The sequence below is a fragment of the Pteropus alecto genome, unplaced genomic scaffold, assembly GCF_000325575.1.
Source record: "Pteropus alecto unplaced genomic scaffold, ASM32557v1 scaffold166, whole genome shotgun sequence".
In the NCBI taxonomy this organism is placed as follows: domain Eukaryota; kingdom Metazoa; phylum Chordata; class Mammalia; order Chiroptera; family Pteropodidae; genus Pteropus; species Pteropus alecto.
This window is the reverse complement of record NW_006439757.1, coordinates 8,079,261-8,090,323: the sequence shown is the minus strand read 5'-3', so window position 1 is coordinate 8,090,323 and position 11,063 is coordinate 8,079,261. Positions and strand designations below refer to the sequence as shown.

The 11,063-nt window shown below is 33.9% G+C and overlaps 1 protein-coding gene across 23 annotated transcripts in view; it reads left to right on the top strand.

The window, feature by feature from the left end:
* MARCH1 (membrane associated ring-CH-type finger 1) overlaps positions 1-11,063 on the top strand; it is a 574,299-nt gene that overhangs the window by 201,008 nt on the left and 362,228 nt on the right. The window lies entirely within an intron of this gene.

The following is an 11,063-nucleotide window of genomic DNA, read 5'->3' as shown; positions in this document are numbered from 1 at the left end:
TGGTTACTAGAAGGGTGAAATAATATCATTCCTCCTTGGGAACTACAAATCTAAGTTGGGAAATGAGGTAAATAAAAGAGAGGATACGATTACACATACAAGGCACTGTTTGCCCACAAATGTATAATATGAATATTGGAGTTTATCAAAAAATTTAAAAAATCTAGAAATTTCTTTAGGGTGAAATCATTTTACTTGGGACTAAGCCTTAAAGGATGGATGAATATGATCTTAGTCAGCAGAAATGACCCACAAAGGTCCTTCTGGAAGAGTTAAGAACAAAATAATAGTGGCAAAATAATATATGTATATTCAGAGAATAAAAAAAACTGGTGAACAGATTAGAAAATCTGCATGGGGCAGTGCTAAAACCTGCCCAATTAAGTTGAATTTATTCACCATATTTGTTTTCTATTGCTGCCATACAAATTGCTACACATTTAGTGGATTAAAACAATACTCTTTTATCTCATAGATTAGTAGGTTAGATAGAAGTCCATGTGGCTTCACCTGAGTTTTCTGCTTCAGATCCCACAAGTCTCAGACCAAGGTACTGGCCAGCATGGGCTCAAGTCTGCGGGTTCTGGAGGAAGGTCTACTTTCAGGCTCATTCATGGCACGATTCTCATTTCTGTGTGTTTGGAGGACTGAGATCTCTGTGTCCTTGCTGCCTATTGGCTGAAGGTCATTCTCGCTTTTATAGGCCTTCTCTGGCCAAGGTTTTATTTATGCAGATGTTATTGGGATTTGGAGCAGAATGATCAAACCAGTCTTTTAGAAAAAATAAATATAAGCAAATTTTATTTATTTATTTCAAATATATGTATTTATATTTAATAACATGAAAACTTACATTTCCTGAGGTATACAATGTAATTAAGTATGTGGCAGTGATTTTCTCCTGAGGTTTAAACTCTAATATAACATGTTTTTAAATCTTTTTTTAAAAAAGTTAATCTATATTCAATATACATTTCCCTATTCTCCACCAAAATATCTCTTTCTCCTAAGTAGATATAGAAGTATTTCCTGTCTCATAAAACTTTTTCTGTGTATTCTCATCAACATAACTGGCTACTTTCCTTCGCTCTGTCTTAAATGATCTTATTTCTACAGTTATTTTTACTAATCTTCATTCATTATGTAATTCAATTTTCTTCTCATTAATAGAATGCAGTAGTGTCTTGAAAATAATGTTCTTCATGTATTGTAAGTCCAATATATTTGTGTTTTTACTGATATTTGTTGAATTATATACTCATTACAGGACAAGGATGTGATTTTTACTAATAAGCTATAATTTCTGAAATAGAGCAAAGATATTAAGCATTTACTAAGTTATATTTACTAGGAAATATAAAAATTATTACATTCATATAGGTCTTTTAAGAATGTGCCAATATTTAGTGTCAGGTAATACTATGAAATGATACTTATAATTGGAAAATTTTTCATTGTTTTAATCAATTAATCAAAAACTGGAAATGAGCACCTGTTATTTGTTGGGAGACAATCTCCATGGAACTTTTGTGTTTCTGCATGTCTTGTGAAGAGGCACTGACACTTCTGGATGATCTTTTCAAGAATATTTGTAAAGCAAACAGCCTTGGAATATAAAAATAGTGTCTCTTCCAGAAAATAAGATTTGTTGACTATTCAGTATAATAAAGATAGTGTGTCCCTCTGGGGCAAAGGCCCATTATAAAACATTGGGATTGAATTTGAGGTTCCTCTCCTTGTAATGCAGCCCACTGCATGTGCAGGTGTCACCTCTTTCTTGCGTCAGTCTGTGATCACTGGGGCATAGGGAACTGGTGCAAGAAAATGATTGTACATTTGGCTAGTGCTGTTGCTATGAGTAATTAACTCTTTTGTTTGGGACTCAAGAATCCTATATTTTCTGCCAGCACCCATGAAACTGAGGCAGGCCAGCTTGTTAGCCTGTGATAAGGGTAAAATCCCAGACCCTTCTTAGTTCTTCACATTATGTTTCAGGTACTTTGTTACATGTATATAGTAAAATGAACTATGTCCTTGCGCTCATGTAGCTAATAATCTATCTTGGGCTGCTTTTATTTGAGACAAGAATGACAGAGAAGAAAATAAGGAAAAGAAATTATATTACAAGACCATTTTTTTTTCTATTTGTTCAGTATATTTTGCATTTTTTAAAACCAAGCCACATACTTTCATCAGTGTAATTTCAATATTTCTGCCTTAAAAAAAAAAAAAACTAAACTTGAATCACATAACCCTTAAAATTTGCTAAAAGTATGTTAATTTTAAATCAATCAAAGTTGCAGTACTTAGAAAGTTTAAAATCTTTAGAGTTTCCTTGTGTTTTGTTTGTTTGCTTTGTTGGTTGATTGGGTTCTTTGAGATTTTTAGGTGTGCTTGACTTTTGTTTTTAGTTATCTTGCATTAATGTTGACTCTTTTTTTGTGTGTGTGTACACTTCTATAACTATACGTGTAACTAGAGCCACATCAGTTCCATAACCCCCAAAAGTCCTAGAGCATCCTTATTTTAATTTTAATTTTTTCTGCATTACTGGAAAGATTATCTTTTCTTATATTTGCTGAACATTAGAACTTCAGTTCCATCTCCTGTTTACTTTTAAACAACCCTTATTTTAGGATTAGGGAAAGGAAATATCATGGTAAAAAAAAAAAAAAGGATATTATAGGATGATTTGAAGAGGAGAGAGGAAGAAAGCTACTAGAGAGATTCCTAGGCCTAATCCCAGTCACCAGCCATCTGTTCTTTCAGAGTCTAACCTCTCTTTCATAGAATGATTTATTTTAATTAGGACATAAATTCTTACTCATTTACCTTGGAGAGATTCAAGCTGGAGAGACAGAGAGGTCTCATTCTTGGATCCTGGCCCAGGATGAATAGCTTCTGAAGACCAAAGATTGAAGACAATTATAAACATATAAAAATAATATTAATTAAGATAAATGAATTGAGAACTCGGTTGTGTCAATTTGCAGAAGTATTGGTAACTTTAGAGAGCAGGACCAACAAATGACATGATAAATAACAGAAGTATGGAGGAATATCTCCCTTTTTAAGACCATATTGATCACTTAAATCTGGTTGTAAGATTTCTTTTTAACACAATACCCATCATATTGCTAAGAAATAAGATTACTTAATTCTCCGTGGGAGATACAAAGAAAGCAAATAGATTATATGCCTGCCATGATTCTTTAGATCAATGGTTCTCAAACCTTAGCCTACATCAGAATCACTAGGAATGCTTGTAAAAACAGATTGCTGGGTCTCACCTCCAGAGTTTCTGATTCAGTGCATCAGAATAACAACTGGCATGTATAATAAACTCTCAGGTGATGCTGATGCTGCTGGTGCTGGGACCAGGGCTTTGAGAACCACAGCTCTAGGCTATTAGTCGAAAGGAAAGGAAAATACATTTAAATATTGTAATGTAAAAAAAAAAACAAAAAACAGTGCTCTTTGTTATAAGACATACTAATTTGGTTCTGTAATTAATGTCTCTATTCACTCAACAAGTAATGGCTAAAGGCACTACAACCAAGGAATGACAGTGCTAGTAGTGCTAGTATGGCACATAAATTGATGAAATAGGCATGAATCCTAGCTACAAAGGGCTTCTAGACTAAGAGACCAGACATGTAGAAGACAATACTTTCCAACAGAAAGGCTAAGTGTCATAACTAGAAGTATAGATATAGCACGATGGTGGGTGAAAGAGAAATTTCTGAGAGAGGTCTGAAAGGTGTGGGAGGTTCTAGTGACTAGAAGAGGTTTCACAGCTCTATCCATGGCTGAATTCTCTTCTTGTTACATAAAATATTTTTGGCTTGCACATTTAGATGCTGTCATTCAATTCTCTGTGTACTTATTTGACGGATATCTAGACATATTTGCCACATACTGAGAGCTGGAGCCTGTTGGCTTGATTGTCTTCATAATACAATGATAATAGTTTTATTATATTATGACTCCATTCACATTGTCATTATAATTACCTATGAAATTTCAAATCAAATTTAGTATCTGAGAACAAATAAAATGACACATTTTCAGGAAATGTAGTAGTGAACATATATCTGATCAAATTTGTACACAATTTTAGTGGGGTAGAGTCTTTCAGCATAACTCATCAGATTGATATTAGATTAAACAATTCAGAATTTCCAGTTATAGTCTATAACCCTTACCTTAGAAGATAGCCAGTGTTACTGTCTAAATTCAGTTTCTACACTAGAAGCTCTCCAAGCACAAAATAAAGTCAATTCTTTAAATACAGTAGAGAAGTAAATAACAGCCAACCTATTTGCTAGTGTTGAACAAACTGTTAGTTTGAGTATTAAAGAGGAAGCAAAAAGACATTGTTATGTCTTTTTGCAAAATTCAAAACCATATAGATTTTTAAGAGAGGCATAATAGTCACATCTTCTAAAAATCCACTTATCAATCATCGACACACATTTATGCAAATTCAGAAGCCAAATTTAAAAAATCAAAAATAGTTTAAAATTTTCAATTCTACAAATGTATTTTTCAAAAGTCCTTAAATTTTTATATCTGTCTATCTATCTATCTAATCATTTGTCATCATCATCTATCATCTACTTCTATCTATCTATCTATCTATCTATCTATCTATCTATCTATCTATCTATCATCTATCTGTCTATCTTTTAATCTCTCATCTATCAGTCATCTATCATCTATCTACCTACCTATCAGTCATCTATCTATCATCTATCATCTTTAAAAATTTGTGAGGTGGAGTTTATTTTATCCAAGATGAATATGCACATCTCCAGCCTTTTTTACTTTGTTGTTTCTGGAAGTATTAAATGTCATAAGTTAGAACTCAATTTGCAGTACTCAGCATGGGGAAAGACCACCTATGCAAATACTTCACAGCGAAGAGTACTTTTATTTTCTTAAACCAGATATCAAGAATTCTCAAAGTACTCATTTAATATTCCCTGAAACTCCACTGTCAAGTGTCATTATGTTAGTAGGAAACTACTATGTCTATGCTTTTGTTTATTGATCTGTATGCAGTGTGAGAATCTGGAGAGAAACAATGTTTTAACTGGAAGATTAAGTTGAGCTGTAGTGGATAATAGCTGGACGTTCATACTTCAGGGTGCCTTCTCCTCACAGTTCTTCCTGTTAATGTAGCTTACAAAGAGAAGGTGTCTTTGTGTGAATTGAGAAGAGTCATAGATATTTTTTAACTGTGATTACATGAGCCTTTTGTTTTCGGCGGTGACAGCACCCAGAGAGGACTTTTTATGTTAAGAACATTTCCACTCTTCAACTAGTTTTGTTGCATAGGTTTTTACTGTTTCATGGAAAATGGAATTCCAACCTGGTTTCTCTCCGCATAACTTTATTGTCATGTCAAAATTAATAAATAAATCAAGGTTTATACTCACCCAGCCTGTGATTCTTTAATGTTTTTTGAAACATCTTAAAAAGCTGGATTAGCAAAAATCACTGTATGTTGAATTTAAAAAGTAAAACAAATATATAGAGCTTTTTCTAGTTCTCCAAATTAATGACTAGAGGTGAATAGATTATTTTACACCTTAATCTAATACACACACATGTATTTATTTATCTGTTCAAATTCTCCATGTTAGAAGTTCGTATTAACTATAAACTTGAAGATATGGATCAAGTTAATGCATTTTCCTTCATCTTCCTTCAGCTTAATGGTCTCCTGTAATCACATTTTATTCTCCTTTTATTTTATATTAGTTTATGAATAGTCAATTATACAAATTATTGATTGTATCACTTGATACCATGCAGCTGGGGATAATAAACAGTAAAATAAGTAAAGTTTAATAATCTCAACTCATACCAAATCATTTTTAACATAAAACCATGCAATAGGATTAATAGATGTATCATTTCTAAATTAGCAAACAGTCATCTAGACGTAAGATGAAGCTAAGACCTATGGATATGAGAATGATGGAGAGAGATGGGAGTTTGCCAAAACAATCAATTTTCCAAAGGGCAATTTTCCAAAGGGCAGGCTATGCTTTGTTGTTCTCTTCTTATATTTAATTTCAGAGTGGAGATATAGTAAAATATTAAATCAGCAAGATCGAAGTAGGTAAAAAGGACCACCCATGGCTGCTTCTAGCCTACAGAGCTCCTGTACAAATTTTAATAAGATAGTCCATCATGTTAGATTTTAAAAATACACTATATTAATATAAAGCTTGAGGAATATTAAGGCCAACAGATCGAGAGACAATTGCTATTTAAAAATATAGTTTATTTCTCAGTTTCCAAGAGCTGGGGAGCACACCACGCCTGGGGGCCACACAGGCAAGCGCCGGAGTTGAGTGAGAGCCTTTATTGTGGTTTCCATAGGAAGGAACTAGTGAGGGTAGGTAGGCTTAAGATTGGCTACTTTGGATGATTTCAGTGGGCGCGGAGGCATAGGGGCTGTCCCTGGTTGTCTGGTACCTGGCCTGGGGTGATTAGGCCCAGAGTGCAAGAGCTTGATAAAGGGGATGGCTGGCGGGGAGGGGATGTGGACTCTGGATTGGTTGTTTTTGATTTTGGAAAGTGTGTCCTTTGGTGGAGGACTCTGCTTGGAAGGGAAGCGAGTGGGTAAGAGGGGGAGATGAGGGAGACAGGAGGTCAAAGTAGGATGTCTCAGGTATATTGTGGGGTTGTCTACAACAAAATGTGTCCAGTACTTGCATGCAGGGCAGATGTTAAAGCATCTAGTTTACACAACTTAGAAACATGGTCAATACACTAGATAAATAGGAAAGCTCTATCTCATTCTAGTAATTCTGGCTAGCTCCCCAGACCCATTCTGTGCCTTTCTCTGCCCCAGCTCTGGGCTCTGAGAGGCTGACCCTAATGTGTTGCATCACTCCAGCTCTCTTCCCCTCTCCCTGGCAGTTGGACTCAGCACTGAGACACAAATGCTGGAGCATGGAGAATGGGAAGAAGAATAGGTCTGGATATCTGACATTGTCCTTCTAATTATAACCCCTATTGGGCAGCCCTTTGCCACCACTTTTGCTTTTACCGATCTTTGGTAACATTCACCTTGTCTCTTTATACTTAGGGGTTGTTATGAATTCCCATTGATTCTGTGCCTTGGGTGCTTCCCTATCTCTTGTAGATTGTGTGCAGACTTCTGCAAATAGTCCTTTTCATAAAATGTCATTAATTAAACTGTGAATATGCCACTTTTTCTTGCCTGGACCCTAACTGCTATACACTTCTCCCAGTTAGCCCTGCCAGTTCCAGCTCGGTGAAAAAACCTGTCCTTTGTACTAATAAAAGGACATCTCTTTTCTTTGTCCAGCTCCATGTCTGAGAATGCAGGGTTTGGTAAGTAAACCAAACAGACTACATTTCAGCTCCCATTAGCCTTCTTGCCGTGTGCTTCACAGGCCAGAGAATGCATTCATAGACAGTAGGCGACAATAGTGCTGCACCATGGAAGAGTAGCGAACCAAAGAGGGAGAAATGACAGAGTCCCTGATTTTCACCCAAAGTGTTTACTTTTAAAGTTATTTTTTCTAATATAATTATACATTTAGATCATGGCTGCACTTGTTATTCACAATTTTAGGACTATATTTATTCAGATAGGATAATACTGTGGTTCTTATATATCACAATCTCATGAAAGCTATGGATCTGTAGTTTATGATCTTCTGTAACAAAATAGTGTCTGTTTTTATCTTGTTTATTTTGCATTATTGAATTATGGCCTTATGTATATAGTTTATGTATGAAAACATTCAACATGCATAAATTCTTTTTTTTTTTTTTTTGGTAGAAATTCACATATACATCGATGAGGCTAACTTTAGTGCCCTGAACTAATATCTGTTTAAAATTATAGATGTATGAGGGTTTGAGATTAATTTGGAGAAAAGTGAGAGCACTTAGTAAGGTGAGCATGAAGAAGAGTGTTTTCCCCACCTCAGACCTGCTCAATCGGTAGTTTTCACTCTTTCAGCTGAATACACCAACATCCATCCAGTTGTTCAGGACCAAAGCAAACAACAAAACCTTAGAGTTTGTTTTGCTCTTTTCTCTTTCTCTCATATTAAATGAATCATGAAATCTTGGTGCTTCCACCTTTAAATGTATTCAAACTCTCATCACTTATTAATAACTCCATTGTTAACACTAGTGTGAGATGACTTTTACTTAGAAATGAAATTACTGAATCATTAGGTATGCATATATTTGCCATTAGATAATATCAATTTTTTTCCAAAATTACACTTACTCTCTCCCCCCACAAAATGTATGAATGCGCTCTTTGCTCCATAGTCTCACCAGCAGCCTTTAAAATTTTAGCCTTTCTGGTGATTATGTAGTGGTATCATATTGTGGTTTTAATGTATGTTCCCAGATCACTGAGGTTGGATATTTATGTTTAAAACAGAATTTGAAAATATATAAAAAAAAAAAACAGGTTGTGTACATTTTTATTCTTACAGACCTTGGATTTATAAGTTAAGTATTAATTTATGCCTTCCACCTATTTATACTCATATATTTTCAGACAACATTTGAATCACAAGAGGATAATTGTTAAGTTACTTTTATAGCTTCCCAACTCAATCACAAAGTCTCTTTTATTAGTTGTCTGTATCAGAAAACATAGATCTTCTTCAGTCTTTCATTTCACTTCTCTAACCGTAGTATAGAAACAATGTCAACCAGCCAATGGTATCTTGAAAATTGTTTAGAAAGTATAATTAACGGAGGTTATCCATGAGTGGTGAGGTAGGTAACCAAACTCTCAGAATTTTATGACCGTTAATTCAAACTAAAACATAACATTTCACTGATATATTTTAACTCTTCTTATTAATAAAAACTCATTAATTAGATCTAATTTCATTAAGTTTTTCATCCATGTAAAGTTTACTCAGAACCAAAGAATCTACTGTGTTCGATTTTAGTTCCCTTTTAAAAAATATTTAACATTTTTTTGCCTGTCATGTTTTTTAACCTATGGTATTTTATTTAACATGGAAATACTGGACTGCATAGATATTTTTATTTTCTAAAAGGTTTCTAATCAATAGGCAACAAAAGAAAGAATTTTATATATTCTACATTGAAAAGTATGTGCAGTTATTTTCTTCCTAAAGTTGTGAGAAGTTGTCAATTTCCTTAAATAGTCCAGAGGATTCAGAATTAGGGTCTGGGTAGTAACTGTCATTCTTCTAAACCAATGGAAAACTTCTTAAATTTTATTCGTTTAAAAGAGAACTGATGTCTTATTTAGATCTACAGAGAAGCTGTAGATTTAAGTTGTGATCGTCAGGTTTTCGATTAATCATTAATTTACTACGAGCACAGGGGAACACCACTGGTATTGTCTGTTTATACCAGTATACGTTTCTGCGTGCATTTAGAAGACCTCTGATGAAGCTCTCAAACATCAGGTTTCTCCAAGATAGATGAGACTGATTAGACATAGTAATTTTGTATGTCCAAGGAATACTTATATTAAAAAACATACAAGTATTCTTGTATTGTTCAGAAATATTAATTAAAATAGAAAATATAATCAAATGCATAAAATTAATGGATATAAGTGGTGTTTTCTTTTTGATACCTCAATAATAATGTGGCATGCCACATGTATTTGGAGGTATATGTGTAGCAGTCAATTCCTGACACATATATTTAAGTTCTCTGGATTTGGGAACAAGAGAAGCCCAACTCTATTATCTATTGTCTCAGTGACTTAGTGAAAATAACTTTATTTCCCCGAACTTTGGAAACCTTGTTTGAAAAACTGGGTTAATAATGGCAAACAGAGAAAGACAAAAACCACATTATCATACTTACATGTGGAAGCTAAAACAAACAAACAAACAACATAAAAGCTGAGCTCATAGATACGCAGAACAGAGTGATGGTTGCCTGGTTGCCACCGGTCGGGGTTGGCAGGTGGGTGAAATGGGGGAAGGTCATCAAGAGATACAAACTTCCAGTTACAAAATAAGTTAAGTCCTAAGGATATAATGTACAGCATAGTGACTATAGTTAATATTGTATTGTGTACTTGAAAGTTACTGAGAGTAGATCTTAAAAGTTCTTATCGGAAAGAAAAAAAATTTGTAACTAGGGGTTCGATAAAAGTTATTTTTTTATTGGTAACCATTTTTATGACAATAGTATCCTGCAAACCAAAAAAATAATAATTTGAGCAATGCAGACTTTATTATTATATAAGCATCCTATGTATTTTAGCTTTAATAAGATTTTCTATTGTACTTGGTATTTTGAATATTTTCTGGTCTTTTTTTTTTTTTTTTGCCGAAGCTGATTAATTTTGTGAGTCACATTTTAATATGCTAAAATTGGACGCAAAAAAAATGAACATTGGAACGTAAAGAAAAGTACAAAAGTAAGGTGAGATTAAAAGGCATATTTTTGATTCCTCGGTGTATTTGTCACATAGGAATCACTGTGCTCTCTGTGCATATTTCGGTTGTTTTTTTAAAGTAAATATGGTGTTGACAAAGACATTTTTAATAAAATATCTCTGAATTTGAACTTAGATGTAATATATCCATTTTCAAGGAGTATTACATACATTGGAATTTTAAGTAATAATACATGCGCATAATCTAAAGCAATCATATTCCATTCCAGTGCTTTGCTCCAGGGGCAGTCACTGGGAACCATTCTTGCTTTTACTTTTGTTAGTGACTTCATTCATTAATCTTCACACTACTTACTTACACTTTTGACTCTTGCCAATATTCTTTTGCTCCCAGAAGGACAAATGAAATTTAGCTTGTTTATTTAGTCCCCCACCCCTGCATCATTTCTACTCCCCGCACTCCAATATTGTGAGATTATTGTGATTAGTTATTCTGTTGATAGCTTTGTAACTTTAAATGCATATAGATTCTTCTATTCCTTGTTCTATAAACATCAGACATTAACTTTTGTCTTTTTTCTACAAGATAAGAGAATTTTATATCTTGCACCCCGAATTCCATCATTTATTCTCCTTCAACTTCCCATAAAATTCT